Source organism: Protopterus annectens, chromosome 1.part0 (assembly GCF_019279795.1).
Source record: "Protopterus annectens isolate FY-2018-M chromosome 1.part0, PAN1.0, whole genome shotgun sequence".
NCBI lineage: Eukaryota > Metazoa > Chordata > Ceratodontiformes > Protopteridae > Protopterus > Protopterus annectens.
The window spans coordinates 1,604,107,060-1,604,126,439 of NC_056725.1; positions in this window are offsets into that span (position 1 = coordinate 1,604,107,060).

Below are 19,380 nucleotides of genomic sequence, written 5' to 3' on the forward strand. Positions count from 1 at the left end.
AACATTCAGAGAGATTGCTCTAGCATTTAATGAGACAATAAATCTCAAAACAAAAGATGTGTAGGGAGATTGGTTAAATCCAGATAATGAAAACAAGAACTTATAATCTGTAAATTGCTAGTCTGTCTAAACAAGCAATTTCTGTGAGACAGAGGTTTGGATTAACAGAAAATATGAATTAGCAATAACGTGAAGTTCACAATGATGAGAAAGTCAGGACTACCGAGAGAATAAGATACAGGGTTGGAATGTGTAGATAGTGTATGCAGTTAATGCACTACACAGGCCGTTGTTTAGCTAACTGAGACAAAGAAACACAGACAGAAAGAAAGAGAGACAAAGAGAGAGAAAAAAAATGGTGTTATGTCAGACTGTAGAACAGCAGAATTGCGTATATTGTTATTTTAATGTTAAAACTGTCTGAACATTAAGGCCTTACTGACTGTTAAGGTTTTTATGGTTACTACTATTCTGACCAGAATGTTGCCTTATGTGAAAGTAACTATTCTATTGTCATGAATAAAATACAGGTGCTAAAACATATACTCCAGCATTCTTAACAGTTACTATTATTATTCTGAAATAGTCAGCCATCTGAATTCAGAGTAAATGCATCCTAAATCATGCATTACTAGAAAAAATATGTTACTGTTCAATATACCTTATTTATGCCCAGTGTTAGTCGCTCAAAAGGAAAAAAAAATAGGTATTGTTGTGTTTCATAAAACCAATATCCAGGTTCATTGACTGTCAGATTGAACAATTAAATTAACTTAATCTCCATTGTTCTTCTTTCCAAAGGTATATGGAAATGTCCTTTAAGAACCATAAAGGTCATATCTGATACAGAATGATCAGACTGGGAAAAGTGTGCTGATATTGACTTGTTTTATTTGTAACTGTGTGTCTATGAGCATTCATCCTTGTTCTGAATAACTGGCCTCCAGTCATCCTCCAAAGTATACCTGCCACTAATCCTCAGCCTATTATCTCAAGAGACCAGGTCATCTTGGAGCTCTCCAAGGCCAAAAACATGGCATCAATGGGACCAGACAACATCCCAGGTTGTCTTTTAAACAACTTAAAACATGACCTAGCAGACCCGCTTGGATTCCTATTTAACCACAACCTGCAAAGTGGCTATGTTCTCGTGGAATGTAGGACAGCAACAGTAATCCTTCTGCTCAAAGGTGGACCATCAACCGACCCTGAGAATTATAGCCCAATAAGCTTGACTAGCCTCATCTGCAAAGCCATAGAAAGAATCATAATGGACCTTATTAACAAGGACATAGGTAATCTCCAAACTCTGTACCTACCCCAGTTCAGATTCATTAAAGGTAGATCATGCCTGTTAAACATGGTTAACTTCTTTGAGAAAGTCACCAAGGCCCTGGACAAGGGAAAGACAGTGCATATCATCTGTCTTGACCTAGCCAAGGTATTTGACACAATCCCTACTCAGGTATTACAGATAATCTCTTCCACTTAGGAATTAACCTCTACATTACCAGATGGGTAGTCAACTGGCACACTAACAGAACACATACTGTCTAAGTGGGTGACTTCATCTCTAGAAAAAGTCCAGTCACCAGTGGTGTACCACAGGTTTCTATGCTGGGCTCCTTACTGTTTGAAATGTATTTCTCATAAGTTCAGACAAACTTGAACACCCTATGGCTGACCAAGTTCATTGATGATTACACATTGGGAACAATCATTGAGACCCCCAATGATGTTAATATACTGCCGATACTGTTAATGCAGACAAATGATTAGTGCCAATGCCTCAAATTAAAGCTAAATGCAAAAATATGCATTATTATTATTATTCCCTTTGGGAAAGCTGGAATCCATATTAATTACACAATAGACAGCACCCCTAAGTGTAGACTCAATAGTATGTGATCTGTGTACTCAGGTTGACAGCAACCTGAATTTTGATCACCACGTATCCACAGTAGTAAGAAAATCCTTCTATATGACACATCTTATAAGTAAAGGCATCACATATAGCTCTATGGATGTTATAATTCCATTATCATCTGCCCTCATCAGACCAATAATTGAGTACAATGCTCCCTTTTGCATGTAGCTCACCAGACACTTGTAACAATTTGAGAGACCACAGAGGTTTCTCACCAAGAAATTGCAGGGTACACAAAATAAGTCTTATGTGGAAAGACCAAACTCCCTGTCATTGTATTCTGTCTCCTATAGGTTGCTAAGGGGTTACCTGTGCCTGGCTTACAGGGCAGTCTCTGACCCAGCCCCAATGGAAATGTTATACATTTGTAAATCAAACTGCACGAGGGTCACTCACTTCAGGATTTTAAACTAGCCTCTGACATGAACATATCATGCTGGAGAGATAGTTACATGTCCCAGAGACTATCACTTCTCTGGAACAAGCTTTCAATTCATGTGAAACAAAGCACCTCCCTGATACTCCTCAAATACAACTTAGATCAATGGATGGATGACTGCAAATTCATGCCTGTGGTGGTGCCCATGTCCCTCCTAAACCAAAGACATCATTATTAACTGCCATAGACCCCTACCTCTGTGAACTTTACTCAGCTAACCACCGACAATTAGGGCAACACAGGCTAAATATGGCTGTGCTTGTAAGAGCTCTAGTGACATTAGCTTAGTAACTTTCTATGAACCTATAAACCTATGTAACCTGTCTCTTTCCTGCATTTTATTAGATAAATCACATTATTGGAAGTGCATGTTAATGAACCCTGCACTTTGAAGCTTCTGTTCTTTGAAATTGTTATTTTAGAAGCTGTACAGATGATGTGACATATTTTGCATCTTGGATGTTTGCAAGGTTTTGTGCCATTCTGGAATGTGTTCTGGTTTGCTCCAAGTGTGCTACTAACTAGAATATTCTTTAGATTTGTTGGTTGTTTAAATGGCAGCAGTGGGAGTGCTTAAAAAGTGTCTCTCACCTTGTCATCCTTACTGAACATTATTTGGAGGTCCCTTACGATTTAGTACAGTTTTTTTAAATTCTGGATGACATATTGTTACGAGTTGAACTCTGTCACAGGGGTTCCTCTCTTTATACTGAAGCAACTGTTCTCATGGTAGCTGTATTGTTCTGCTTACAGCTCTGTCAAACTCCCTGGCAGAGTGACCTGGAGCAAACATAGTGTCTTTCAACTGTGCCAAATGTGTATCTCTTTCTGCCTCACTAGAACAAATGAAATGATAGTGAAATGCTTGACTGTAAAAAAAAAAATAACTACTTTATATGCCTGGGATGATAACTGCTTCTGTGCAAATACACATTACTGAACTTAAAATGTTGCTTTATAAAATGTAATCCTGTGTACTCTCTTGCAAATTCAAAAAGTAACGTTTTTTGAGCAACTGTACATATATTCATAGATGCAAAGAAAGATGGTTGTGATTACAGTACACTAATTACAAGGGTTCATACTGTAACCATTTGAAAATTTTCCATAAATTACCAATGCATATTGGTTACTATTATCACCATTCATAAGACGGTATCCATGTAGTTGTCCATAAATGTAATAATGCTGAAATTTCTTCTCAAACCTAAGTTAATTTATTTGTGAGCTGTTAAATAAACATATTAAATTATGGTCATATAATGATTGTTCATCACGTTAACTGGTCCACAACTAAAATAGCAATCAAAATATATCAACCAATCATTAAATTACTAATACAACACACTGACAGATAATACACTGAAGAAGGAAACAAATTTCATTTTCTTTTTTTTTAAACAGTGTTATTGATTTTGATTATAATGAAAACAATCACATAGATATATATAAGATAATTTAAATTACAGATTTACAGATTGATAACATATTTAAAGCATTTAAATATGAATATACAAATAACAAAGCAAACAAACTAAAATATGTACATAGACATCCAGTATTTATACATTAACATACACTATAACATTCCTTTTGTAACTTGTTCTCATGAATGACAAGGAAAGTCAATTACCTTTATGTAAAATGATAATTTTTTTCCAACATATTTTGTAAGTTAACCCATAAATGATATTCATATGTCTTTCTAGATGTTCTAGAGGTTATGGTTCTTATCTGTAAATGACTAACTTCTTTTAATAAATTAGTAAACTCAGAGAATGTAGGAGGATGTTTTGAAATCCAATTTTTAGTTATGATGTTTCTAGCCACTGCCAATATTGTCCATAGTAATGAGTATTTGGTTTTCCTAACACATTGTGAAACAGGTGTATTAAATATGATTAATGATTTATTCAATATGAAGTTGTCTGAAAAAAGTGCTTGTAAAAAGTCATTTACTTTATTCCAAAAGATATTTAAGAGTGGACATTCAAAAGACATATGTGTCCAGTTAATATCTATATTAGAATTGCATCTATTACCGATGTTCTGTTTTTTATTAATTTTGTCCATTATTTGTGGTGTATAAAAGGATCTATTCATGAATCTCCATGTGTAAATCTTCCATTTCAGAGCAAATTATGTTTTCCCAGCTGATTGCAGCATATTAACCTTATCTTGCTTACTTGGGGAATTATGAGTAATTAAACTATAATAACTCCAGTGGTTATGTGTGCAAGAAAACGTTTCTTCTCTTAAAAGTCTATAAATAAAGGAGAGACTACCTGAATATCTATGCTGGTGTAATAATGTTGATTGAAGAAATTGTAATAATATCCTGGTGTCATGTCTGCTAGCTGGTGAAACTAGTTTCAGCTTATTATCAAGATATAGTATAAGTGTTTGTATATCTAACCATGAGTTCATTGTTTTTCAGTTGAGAAATTTTGTTAATATCTGAGGTAACAAAAGTCTCTTGTGTATATGCTATAGGAAATAACAAAAAAGTAGTCTTTATATTTAACATGTTTATATATAAAGTTTCTAAAGTTAATTATAATATTATGTATGTAACTGGCAGTATGATTAGTATTAGTATGTGTGATAAAATATTCTTTTAAGATCCATATAAAAGATGTGTTTATGAATTCTAGTTGATATGATGTTGGTCTCATTATAAGTTACTGATACTTCCCATAAAGATTTCCATTTAGCTAAATAGGTTATATCTAAGAGTTGAGAAATAGATCTGATTATAGCAGAAACCGAATAGAGATTTAGATATGGACAAACTATTCCATCATTCTTCCAGCTGTTAGCATGTTGATTAATAGTAATTCTAGTTTTTTTTTTTGTGACCAAAAGAATTTTAGTATTAAAGTATTTAGTTTATTTATAAACCTTTTTGAGGGTAGAATTTGAATGGATTGTATTATGTATAAGGTTTTAGGTAGAATTATCATTTTTATAATGGTTAGTCTTTTTTCAGTAGTAAATATTATTGTAATCCATTTTGAAAATAATTCTTGGATATTTTGTAAACATTTGTTATAGTTTAATTAAATAATTGATTTAATGTCTTTGGCAAGAATAATTCCTAGAGATGTGATTTGATCTGCGTTAGCAATGTGATATGTATTATTTCCTATCATCCTTTTTTTATTTTTTTATTATTATGATATATGGGTAGAATTTTAGTTTTATTGTCATTGAATGATAGACCGGACATCATTTGAAATGTTTTAATTGATTCATATAATGACATGAATGAGGAGTCATTTCCCTTTGTGGTGATAAGAACATCATCTGCAAACAGCTGGATTTTGGCTATAATGTCTTTATCCATTTCCAAACCCTCTATTTCTTTATTGTTTCTTATTTCGTTTGCCCAGGGTTCCATGATCAAAGTAAATAGTAGAGGAGAGAGAGGACATCCTTGTTTCATGCCTTTTGTAATATATATTTTATTGGAAATATATGACCCTATTTTGATATATGCATAGGTTTCTTCATATAAATGTTTTAGAAGATTAATAAAATTATTTGAAAAATGTAAGCATTCCAAAAGAGTAAATAGATAGATCCAGTTAATAGAATCAAAAGCCGCATTAATATCAAGACTAATTAATAATACGTTTCTTTTCTTCCTTTGTGAAAAGTCTATAATAGCCAGGGTTTGTTTTATATTATCAAAAATACTTCTGTTAGTTATAAATCATGTCTGGTCTTTGTCTATTAAGTGCGTTAATAATTTCTTCAATCTTTCTGAGAATATATTCATAAACATCTTATAATCGATATTCAGTAAAGATATTGGTTTGTATGGAGAACAGAATTTTGGGTCTTTAATTGATTTTAAAATATGGGCTATAAATGTATATTTCCAGGATGGGGTGTAATATTATCATTCTGGGCCGAATTATATACTTTGTGTAGTAAGGAAATAGCCATTTTGGGCATTACCTTATATATTTCAGGAATAATTCCATCATTACCTGGAACTTTGTTTAGTTTAAGCTTACTTCCTTCTCTTTGTATATCTGATAAAGTAATTTATCAATAACTTCAATTTGTTGTTTGTTTAGTTTATTATATATATTCTTGTTAATACAATCTCTTATGTTATCTTGTGTTTGAATTTGTTGTGTGGATTGATTCATTTCATCAAAGTGACATCTAAACTCTTCTAATATATCTTGCATACTATGTACTTCTCTTTTCTTTTTTTGCAGAATGTATTTCTTTAATATAATTATATTTATTTAATATGTTGGTCTTATTCTTAAGGTTTGATAGATGTTTAAGATTTGCAGAATAAGCAAGAAACCTATATTTTTCTAGTGTTATCTTTGTTTTATGATATAGGATAGATCTGTATTCCTCATTTAGTTTGTATATCTCATCCCTTATATTCTTTGAAGGCAGGTTGTCTTTATTATTTGTGTATAGTGAGTCCAGTTTATCCTGTATTATTCTTGTATCTTTATCCCATATTTTCATCTTATTATGAAACCATTTGTTTATTTGTCCATATAAATATACTTTTAGGACATCCCAAATAAATATATCATGTCTGTCTGATGCTGAGTTTATATTAATGAAGTTTTGTGTCTCTTCTGTTATGAACAATTGAAAATCCTTAAGTTGTATGAGATATGCTGGAATCCTTTTAATTTGGACACTATGGGTGTTATTAATATTAAGTTCAAATATGATAGTATTATGGTCCGAGATTTGGCAGGTATCATTTTGCTATTGGTCAGGTTATTCATTATCTGTGTGGAAAGAAATATTCTATCAATTCTAGAATATGTTTTGTATCTATTAGTCTAGAACATGTATTGTAATGAGTTATGATCCACTAAATGATGTATGTCTTTGAGTAGGTATAAGTCTATGAAATGTATAAGTTGTTTAGCTTGTGCTGTAATTTTTCTTTTTCCTGAAGTGGTTGTATCTTTAGGGTCTAAGATACAGTTGTAGTCACCTGCCATAATGATATGTCCCTCAGATAGTGAAACTATTTGATTCAATATGTGTCTAATAGTATTAGTACCAATACCAGGTAATCAATAGCTGTTTATTAATGTATATAGTTTCTTACCCATCTCAATTACAGCCAAGCAAAGCAAACCTTTATTGTCTTGGTATGTTTTGATTATTCTGGGTAATGGTAATGTTTTGTTCCACAATATTGCTATACTTCTTTTTTTCGTACACTCTGAGTTTACTATATTTGTGTATTTATTTGTATCTAGAAATTTAATAGTATCTTTTGTTAAATGGGTTTCTTGTAAGAATACTATATTAGGCTTATGAAAAGCTAGATATTTAAATAAATTACTTCTTTTATACGGATTGTTCAAACCATTTATGTTAAGTGACAAACCTTTCAACATAGTCATATTATGTAATTGTACCAGAAAGATGTGTTAGTAACATATCAATATCATATGTATAATGTGAAAATTTCCACAAAAAAGTGAATTTGTTCCTAATAAAAATATTAAATCTCCTTGAGCTTTATTCTCTATATTTTCTGTAAATAAGCTACTCTGGATGTCAAAAAACTCTTTTTTAAAAAAATTATTACATACATTACATAAAAACAAACACCCCAATGCTCCCCGCCTGGAGTTATAACCTCCTAATTCCAATGACAGCTGTCACTGAGATCAACCCCTAAACTGTAACAACAGAGTACAAACTCCACTAATAACATACTTTATATACTTTAAGTTAGAAACATTAAGATAACCAAATTCTAATGAGATCATTAATTGTCCTAATATAGTGTTATCTGGAAGGTTTATATGTTCATATATATCATATCTAATAAGAAACCTATGTAACCTAATAGATTCAAGATGTGATTTACATTCCAAAATAAGGCAAATGTCTAACAGATTATTTAAAAGGACCAAGTAATTTAGCCCACTGCCTTACTATTAACATAGATTACAGAGGTTGTGTGTATAAACAACATTTCTATTAGGTTATCAGATACAATACATTATCCAGGACACAATGTTATTGTTCAAACCATGGTTTGTTTAAATGTAATTCTATTTTGTATTAATATGTTTGTAACTCTCGTTATATCTCTTCACTTTATTTAACTTATATACATGAACACGAAAGGGAAGAGAAAAAAAAAGTAAAACAAGCCTAACATGTAGTTAGGATCCAGTGTAAATAGTTATATTTAGAATGACTATTTAGAAGATGTAGATGTAATTATAAACAGTATATCATTTAAATAAACATTGTATCTCCCCCAAATGGGATGTAGTCACTATAAACACATGTATATACAATCGCTTTCACTAGTGGCAGAATAAGATATCTATTTACAAAGTTCTTTTTAGTATACCACTTTTGTTATTCAATTCTTTGCTATGCAAACAAACATTGTGAAATAGTTTCATAGTTTCAAAGTTTCATAGTGAAATGATATGCATAACCTATCTGTTCTGTAATCCTTTCTTCAAGTCACAAAAGATGAAGCTATTATGTTATTGTAATATGTAATCTTGTCATCGACCATATAAATGATCGTTTTAAGTAAATAACAAATGATTTAAAACAAAAAAGACTGTTAAACCAAGTTACAGTCAAAATACAGTTCTGCACTTCCTGGAAATGTTCGTCGCACGGTGATGATGTCATCCAGCTGCTTCACATCATTGAGGGAGTTCAGAGAGAGAAGAGATGATTTCACAAACTGCAGAAAGTTTTCCAAATGAATAATTAGCTCATGAGAGTACTGCACAAGGTAAGGAGAATGTTTAAAGTTCTCTCCCTTATTTTTTCGGTGGGAAACAGCCGAGTTTCAGTAAAAAAAAAAGTTTCATACATATGAATCAGCATATATCTGTTTCCCATACTAGAAACGGCAAAACTGTCATAAAAAAAAAAATTTTCAAAGCATGAACGTAATGTTGTAACTTTTCCTACTGCTTTATTTTGTCATTTAAAATCACTCCCCGGGATTCATGAAGCTCGGCGCAAGGCCGGCGTAAGGCCTGCGCCGGCGGTGCATGGAATATCCGGCGCAGTAGCGCCATATACATATTAATGAGAGTGCACCGGAATCACAGACACGTGCGTGGTGTACATGAGCGAGCCCAGGTAGGATGCGTCTGGAGGCGTGTCTAAGCCGGCATGAGGTGAGCAACCTAATGTGCTGACAGCCACGGTCCGCCCACAATAGTAATGGCAGCAGCCAGGTCCTGTGCAGAATGAAACGCACGTACAGTATGCAACATAGTCCCCGTCCCAAATTAACGGAGAAGCAAATAGAAGCCACGAAGGCATAAGTGTACCCGTCCAAGGAGCAAAGGATACGCATAAGACCGCGTTCGTCCCGCAATGCACTGTCAGTGTTTACACTCAGAGAAGGTGTACAGCCGCATGTCAGCGCGCCGCACCGACATAGGAGCAGCGACTAAGGTCACCACTTGTCACACTTTGGTTGGGGCAGTCTCTCCATGGACAGTTGTGTCCCGAAAAAACGTATTAGAAATGGCTGATGTGCTACGATTGTAGGACAAAATGATATCCCGTATTTAATGTAATGGTAGCATGAATTGGTTATTTCTGTAACAGAAATACCTAAATGACACAATAAACAGAATAAGCAAGGAAATTGCCACAATAATAAGCATATTATTTAGGCAAACAAGTGAATTTCTATGCTATATAGTGACCGTTTGTATGTGTCGGCCTGTAAAGTCAGATGTGAGTCCCGGAAATATCCCAGATTGGAAAATGGAAAAGGTGGAAACCCCAGTAGCGACATGGGCATGGTCACCAGGGTTACCTGCTGTCCCAATGTGCCATGGACAGTCCCTGATTGGACAGTCGTGTCCCTGCAACAATCGTAAAATGGAAAATGACCTCCGATCCCTGCCACGCAAATTCCGCAATATACATGTAAATAGTAGCATAAAACATATACATTACGATATGGAACACAGACATGGCATAAGAAAATAAATAAGGAACCCAAATGCTTACAGAATAAGCTCATAGTATGGCAAACAAGTGAAGTTCTGTCAACTGCACTAGCCCTGGGTATGTGTAGTCCTGCAAATTCAAGTGTCCACATAACATGCCCCACTATGGGCATTGGAAAAGGTGCCAACCATAATGGTCACAAGCAGTAGTGACAGTACATAGCCGGGTAGCTGTGCTGACATAACAACAGTAAGGAAGCAAGATACCTCAAACACAGGCAAACATGTGCATAGCAACATATCCCAGACCCAGCAACGTCTCTGTTGCATACACTGGATGGTGTATGATGAAGTGTAATATCCAGAAGCAGAACCCATGCATTCGGATGTACTACACAATAGCCTCATTGTACATGTCAGTCACACCCATGTATACCCCTGCACCCAAACCTGCTAGCATCCGTGTGCAGCTATACAACCACACACAATGTGCATACCTGAACTGTGGTAAGAAGTTTGTGTTAGGCAATGCCACGCGGGCAAATACCTACCCCACATGTCACCAACCCACCGCAGGTACAGATATGTAAATGGCTGCATGTGAATGTGTCAGCAGAATGTGTACATCCGGCATGTAGTATGTACCCGTCCAAACCATCTAGGTTTGCATATGACACGGTGCACATAAGTGTACACATGTGGACAAGTCGGGTCGTTGGACCACCGCATCGATGATTATCTTTGCAGTGAAGTCGATCACATATAGCGGAACAGGTGCCTACCACACAGGACGTCCTAACAGGGTGCTACAGGCAAAGTAAAAATTTTTCCCCTAATTTGTTCCTAATAAAAATATTAAATCTCCTTGAGCTTTATTCTCTATATTTTCTGTAAATAAGCTACTCTGGATGTCAAAAAACTCTTTTTTAAAAAAATTATTACATACATTACATAAAACAAACACCCCAATGCTCCCCGCCTGGAGTTATAACCTCCTAATTCCAATGACAGCTGTCACTGAGATCAACCCCTAAACTGTAACAACAGAGTACAAACTCCACTAATAACATACTTTATATACTTTAAGTTAGAAACATTAAGATAACCAAATTCTAATGAGATCATTAATTGTCCTAATATAGTGTTATCTGGAAGGTTTATATGTTCATATATATCATATCTAATAAGAAACCTATGTAACCTAATAGATTCAAGATGTGATTTACATTCCAAAATAAGGCAAATGTCTAACAGATTATTTAAAAGGACCAAGTAATTTAGCCCACTGCCTTACTATTAACATAGATTACAGAGGTTGTGTGTATAAACAACATTTCTATTAGGTTATCAGATACAATACATTATCCAGGACACAATGTTATTGTTCAAACCATGGTTTGTTTAAATGTAATTCTATTTTGTATTAACATGTTTGTAACTCTCGTTATATCTCTTCACTTTATTTAACTTATATACATGAACACGAAAGGGAAGAGAAAGAGAAAAAAAAAGTAAAACAAGCCTAACATGTAGTTAGGATCCAGTGTAAATAGTTATATTTAGAATGACTATTTAGAAGATGTAGATGTAATTATAAACAGTATATCATTTAAATAAACATTGTATCTCCCCCAAATGGGATGTAGTCACTATAAACACATGTATATACAATCGCTTTCACTAGTGGCAGAATAAGATATCTATTTACAAAGTTCTTTTTAGTATACCACTTTTGTTATTCAATTCTTTGCTATGCAAACAAACATTGTGAAATAGTTTCATAGTTTCAAAGTTTCATAGTGAAATGATATGCATAACCTATCTGTTCTGTAATCCTTTCTTCAAGTCACAAAAGATGAAGCTATTATGTTATTGTAATATGTAATCTTGTCATCGACCATATAAATGATCGTTTAAGTAAATAACAAATGATTTAAAACAAAAAGACTGTTAAACCAAGTTACAGTCAAAATACAGTTCTGCACTTCCTGGAAATGTTAAAGTCGCACGGTGATGATGTCATCCAGCTGCTTCACATCATTGAGGGAGTTCAGAGAGAGAAGAGATGATTTCACAAACTGCAGAAAGTTTTCCAAATGAATAATTAGCTCATGAGAGTACTGCACAAGGTAAGGAGAATGTTTAAAGTTCTCTCCCTTATTTTTTCGGTGAAACAGCCGAGTTTCAGTAAAAAAAAAAGTTTCATACATATGAATCAGCATATATCTGTTTCCCATACTAGAAACGGCAAAACTGTCATAAAAAAAAAAATTTTCAAAGCATGAACGTAATGTTGTAACTTTTCCTACTGCTTTATTTTGTCATTTAAAATCACTCCCCGGGATTCATGAAGCTCGGCGCAAGGCCGGCGTAAGGCCTGCGCCGGCGGTGCATGGAATATCCGTCTCAGTAGCGCCATATACATATTAATGAGAGTGCACGGAATCACAGACACGCGTGCGTGGTGTACATGGCGAGCCCAGGTAGGATCGTCTGGGCGTGTCTAAGCCGGCATGAGGTGAGCAACCTAATGTGCTGACAGCCACGGTCCGCCCACAATAGTAATGGCAGCAGCCAGGTCCTGTGCAGAATGAAACGCCGCATTACAGTATGCAACATAGTCCCGTCCCAAATTAGCGGAGAAGCAAATAGAAGCCACGAAGGCATAAGTGTACCCGTCCAAGGAGCAAAGGATACGCATAAGACCGGCGTTAGTCCCGCAATGCACTGTCAGTGTTTACACTCAGAGAAGGTGTACAGCCGCATCTCACCGCGCCGCACCGACATAGGAGCAGCGACTAAGGTCACCACCTGTCACACTTTGGTTGGGGCAGTCTCTCCATGGACAGTTGTGTCCCGAAAAAACGTATTAGAAATGGCTGATGTGCTACGATTGTAGGACAAAATGATATCCCGTATTTAATGTAATGGTAGCATGAATTGGTTATTTCTGTAACAGAAATACCTAAATGACACAATAAACAGAATAAGCAAGGAAATTGCCACAATAATAAGCATATTATTTAGGCAAACAAGTGAATTTCTATGCTATATAGTGACCGTTTGTATGTGTCGGCCTGTAAAGTCAGATGTGAGTCCCGGAAATATCCCAGATCGGAAAATGGAAAAGGTGGAAACCCCAGTAGCGACATGGGCATGGTCACCAGGGTTACCTGCTGTCCCAATGTGCCATGGACAGTCCCTGATTGGACAGTCGTGTCCCTGCAACAATCGTAAAATGGAAAATGACCTCCGATCCCCTGCCACGCAAATTGCCGCAATATACATGTAAATAGTAGCATAAAACATATACATTACGATATGGAACACAGACATGGCATAAGAAAATAAATAAGGAACCCAAATGCTTACAGAATAAGCTCATAGTATGGCAAACAAGTGAAGTTCTGTCAACTGCACTAGCCCTGGGTATGTGTAGTCCTGCAAATTGCGAAGTGTCCACATAACATGCCCCACTATGGGCATTGGAAAAGGTGCCAACCATAATGGTCACAAGCAGTAGTGACAGTACATAGCCGGGTAGCTGTGCTGACATAACAACAGTAAGGAAGCAAGATACCTCAAACACAGGCAAACATGTGCATAGCAACATATCCCAGACCCAACAACGTCTCTGTTGCATACACTGGATGGTGTATGATGAAGTGTAATATCCAGAAGCAGAACCCATGCATTCGGATGTACTACACAATAGCCTCATTGTACATGTCAGTCACACCCATGTATACCCCTGCACCCAAACCTGCTAGCATCCGTGTGCAGCTATACAACCACACACAATGTGCATACCTGAACTGTGGTAAGAAGTTTGTGTTAGGCAATGCCACGCGGGCAAACACGTACCCACATGTCACCAACCCACCGCAGGTACAGATATGTAAATGGCTGCATGTGAATGTGTCAGCAGAATGTGTACATCCGGCATGTAGTATGTACCCGTCCAAACCATCTAGGTTTGCATACGACACGGTGCACATAAGTGTACACATGTGGACAAGTCGGGTCGTTGGACCACCGCATCGATGATTATCTTTGCAGTGAAGTCGATCACATATAAGCGGAACAGGTGCCTACCACACAGGGCGTCCTAACAGGGTGCTACAGGCAAAGAAGGGAAACTGGGACATCACATGTGGAGATTAAGCGTGGCTGGACGGACAAATACACACGGTCAAGGTAAAGGGCGGAACAACATGCATATGGCTGGATGGATGTTGTTAAGTAAAATATATAGAAACACATATGAAGTTCCAGTTTACACTCGAAATACTATATAATGTATTGAATTGTACCGTACAATATGGCAGTAGAACTAAGCCTGCATGTAATTGGTGAAGCTAAGCTGTACTGTGATGGAATTCTGAACCTGGCAGTAAGCAGTACAGCAGGCTCATGTCTGTCATCATTAATTATTTGCTGGGTTACAGAACAATAAATGTATGTACATGCATAACAGCACTCCTTCCCCAGAGGAGGATGGCCTTGTGAGCTCAATCGAAGATAGCAGTACAACTCCCTACCAGAGAGACAAAGCAGCGTATTAAGAAATTAACTGTCCACTGTATCGTAACAGTCTAGGGTCCTTGAAACAGCTACAATCACAAAAGGATACTGTAATGTACAAGGTGCCTTGCAAGGCTGTGTTATTCCCATGAGAAAACAATTTAAAAGCACGACCCCAGCACCCACGTATGTATAGACTATTGCGGACCATAGTGATGGAAATGCCCTGTGACCGACCACGTCAGTAAGGTGGGCAAAAGCTGATTGTAAACACTATATAAAGAAACTGCTTACTGTATAGAGTCAGACAAAACTCTCATACTTGGACTGTATATTATTTAGCCTGCCTGTGTACACTACTAAAGCGTTCCGAACCCGAGCCTCCTGTGTTATCGGCTGTCACTTAGAAAAGCCTACTGATAACTACAGTCTGGTTGTAACAACTTATTTCACATTGTGATCCTTGTAATCCGAATTCCCTTGGTAAGCTACAGGTCAGAGTGCATGGCTGGTTAGACATGCGGCTGGAGAATATGCATAAATGGTTCTTCTTGAATGAAAAGACCTCCGACTGAATTGTTGTGTGTAAAGAGGCTGTTTACTGTCTGATCTGTGGCTGAAAAGCGGAAAACTGGATCCCAAGAAAAAGCGTGCAGCCTTAAACAGGAGGCCCAGGTAAGGAGTGTCTGCCTTTTTGTGTCTATTGTAGATCAGGGACCAGACTACATTGTGTTTCTGTTAACAGTAGTGATATCGGTTGAAGACCTACCCACATACTGTTAAATCTGAACATAGGTCAGGGAACACACAGCAGAGTAAATAGTGATTGTAGACACTACAGTGGATACAGGGAAGGAGACACCGTGTTATGACAGAAGGGCGTAGCAGTCGTGTAGAGGATATGGGAGATTATCGAAGCAACAGATCATGTGATCCGCGTTTGTGGTGGCGTGAAGAATATGCAATCGCAGAGAGCACATAATGTGAGTTACGCAGCAAAATGGGGTAATAAATATGACATTGATGGTATATTAGGCAACATATCGTTACTGAAACATTGTAATCCCTGAAAATTTGATGCATATGTTCCAAGGTAAACACCTGTTCCACCCTGAGAGGGATATGCCCTCTCTGGCCAGCCGTGTCCTGTAAATAAACCGAACAAATGTCAAATGTCCTGATATCTCAGGACAAACATTTCCCAGATATATATCAAGATGGTAGCATAAAACAGTAAATTTGTATGTGGAACAGCAAAATATAATAATAAACAGAATAAGCAACTGAAATGCTACAACAATTGGTCGCTCTCCTGGCAAAACGTGAATACCTGTCCTATGTACTGGCCGTGGGTATGCATTTTCCAGGCAAATTACACGTTCCGAACACTAATGTCCCACATTGTGCATTGGAAAAGGTGGCAGCCCTAAGATGTGCAGGCGACAAAACAGCGACAATTGGGTATCCGTCATGCACATCGGTGGACTGAGGTAGTGTACCGAAGGGAATAGAACACTACAAATGGCTAAGCATCATACGTACACAGAGAAGATCATAATACAGTAGTACCGACCCCCCCCCCCCCCACAACACCCTACCACCTCAGATACCACATGCAGGATATTAAGCGGGAGGGCAGGCTAGTCCCCACACGTTATCCTGTGGCAACAGAGGTAGCACTGTGAACAAATGTAATAGAAGCTATTGAAACCACATCCCGAACACGTAACATACCTAGGGACACCCGAGTAAGAACACAGTACTAAAACAGAGTGAGGATATCTGTCAATTAATTGAAGTACCGAACCATCATGCAGGACAGGAAGGCCAGGACCCAACCCCGTGGCGTATAGACCGTGGACACCAGAAGATATCTGCAAAGTCAGAGGGAATTCCCCATCCACAAAGTAATCGCTATTCTCCATGCACTACCCCTGTATCTCCTGCTCGGGAACCATAAGGGGAATGGCGGATGGTACAGTATGTATAAGCTGTAAATAATGTAAGAATACTTAGGGTAGCGTTGGTGCCAGACCCACACACTATATTCAATGCTATGAACATGCCACAGAAGTATCTTACCGTGGTACATATAAGCTATGCTTACTTTGCAATACCTATACATCCACATAGTTCGTATTGCTTTGCTTGTACAGTCAGGGTGACAGATACAGCCATACCCGGCTATCGCGGGGCTACTGTGAAAGTACAGCGATATTCTCACAGGGGATGGCTAGCTACATTCGGTGTCAACTCCACCCGGGGCCAGTCAAGATCCACTTTAATTGGATGATATTCTGCTTGCCCCTACCCAGCAGCAATGTATGGAAGATACAATAGCATTATTGAGATAATCAGCAGAACAGGGACATAAAGTAAGCAAGCATAAATTGCAACTACAGAGAATACAGGTCAATTACCTGGCATATCTGGTATCCAAGTAGGGTAGAACATCACATGGCGATAGGAAGGTAGCAATATAATAAGCACCCAAGCCAACTAACAAGAAGGGAATGATGTCGTGTCTGGGCCGACTAACACATGTTAAATCTGGATACCAAACAATGCTGTGGAATCCGCTGTATTGTTTGCCTTAACCTTTAATACACCTATGGCAGCACAACACATAGTACACGGATTACAGTAGCAGAAACAGCGTTATGCAGACTAGAGCGATTGATAGCCTTAACAGCTGTAGTAGGTCTCGTGAATAATCATAACACATGTTGTCAGACCGTAGATTGTAAGCGGAGATATATGGCGTCAGTCTTGATGCAACAACAGGGAAGTAAGCAACGCTAAATAGATGACTACTCATTGCAGTTGGACACTGTGGCATGGTCAGTGCCACATTGTGTACAGGCAGTTGTTGTAGCACCCATGGCAGTACAGGCCCGGCCGTAATGTTACTAGACCACCCTCTCACTGTGAGAATGTGTCATGCAGTTGCGATCAATCTGCTGCAAGAGAAGATAGAATTCCTGACTCGTGCTAGACATTTGTCATGTCTGACCATACCACTGAGTCAACCTCACATGGTGATTGAGCGTTGTACAACATGAAACCTATCAGCGTCACGTCTGACACCTGTGTATGGCACACCACACAGTTGCCTATACGAAATGGATTAAATAACTACACACAGACATGATAACACTGATATACCCTTAGATGATGCAGAGGTGACAGTTAATGTGTGCGGATCATGTAGACAGACTCCTACAGGAGCGAATGAAGTAGTTTATGCAGTAGTTATTGATAATGACATTGTAGGCGGCCAAACCCTGCAGCATAACGTGTCTGCTCAAGCAGCAGAATAGATAGCTTTAACACGTGCTTGTACTGTAGCGGAAAAATGATGTGTGGACATATGTCGATAGTCATTCTGTTGTCTGTGCAGTGCATGTTTATGAGCAGCAGTGGAAGAATAGGGAATGATAACATCCACGGTAAACCGATTAATCATGCGCTCTGAACCTGAATGCATTAGACTACATGCAGTTACCCACTGAAGTAGGTAATTGTAAATGTGCAGGGCATAGAAAGCAACAGGATAACAGTAGGAAAGTTGAGGCATGAGCTCATGCACCTGCAAAACAAGCAGCGTCACAGTTGGAAAGTGTCTGTGTGAATGAGGAATGACAAACCTCAGACTGTTTAGATGTAGAAACTGTACAAACAATGCAAACAGCAACTACGAAAGCAGAAAAGCCGACGTGGTTATGTCGAGGAGCAATCCTTGAACACGGACTGCACATATCCACAGTGAGAAAGCCAATATTAACGTCTAATATATTCAGATATGCGGCTTTGTGGAGCCATGGGTACAGACATGTCTCAACAGGGGGGATGGTACATTTGGTTAACAGAATACCCCTAACATACGGAATTACAAACCACATACAAACCTCATGAGCAGCGTGTCACGTTTGCCGTAGATATCATGCACAGGGAGTATTTAAACCGAAGGGAGTGAGTTTACCTACACCACCCTAACCGTTCCGTACTATTTGTATGGAATTCATACATCTGCATAAATGTGAAGGGAACAAAGACTGTTTAGCGATTACACATATATATAATCAAAATGGGTAGAAGCATTCCCAACCAGTAATCCGGATGCAGCAGCAGTGGCAAAGGTGCCAGTAAAATTAAGTATCGCTAGATCTGGCATGCTGTAAAGAAGCTACAGTGACAATAGAACACATGTAGTTAACCAGACAATCACGCTACCTGGGCGATTACTTATTATTACCATGAATGTCAATTGCATGTACAACCCACACTCAACACGACTGCTGCCGCAGAATGGGATCGAGAAATAAGTAGAGGAGTTTGGTTGGTGACAACCAGATGAGTTACATGAGCTGTCTACCTCTAGCATTGCTGAGCATGACAACAGTTCCAAATGTAAAGTGCTGCACCCACTTGAGTAGTATGTGGAATGGCATATCATGTGCCAGAGTGGAAAGCTGTCATGCCTGCAGAGCCGGTCGATGACTCAGTAGTAGGTGACATGAGAGGATTGTTAA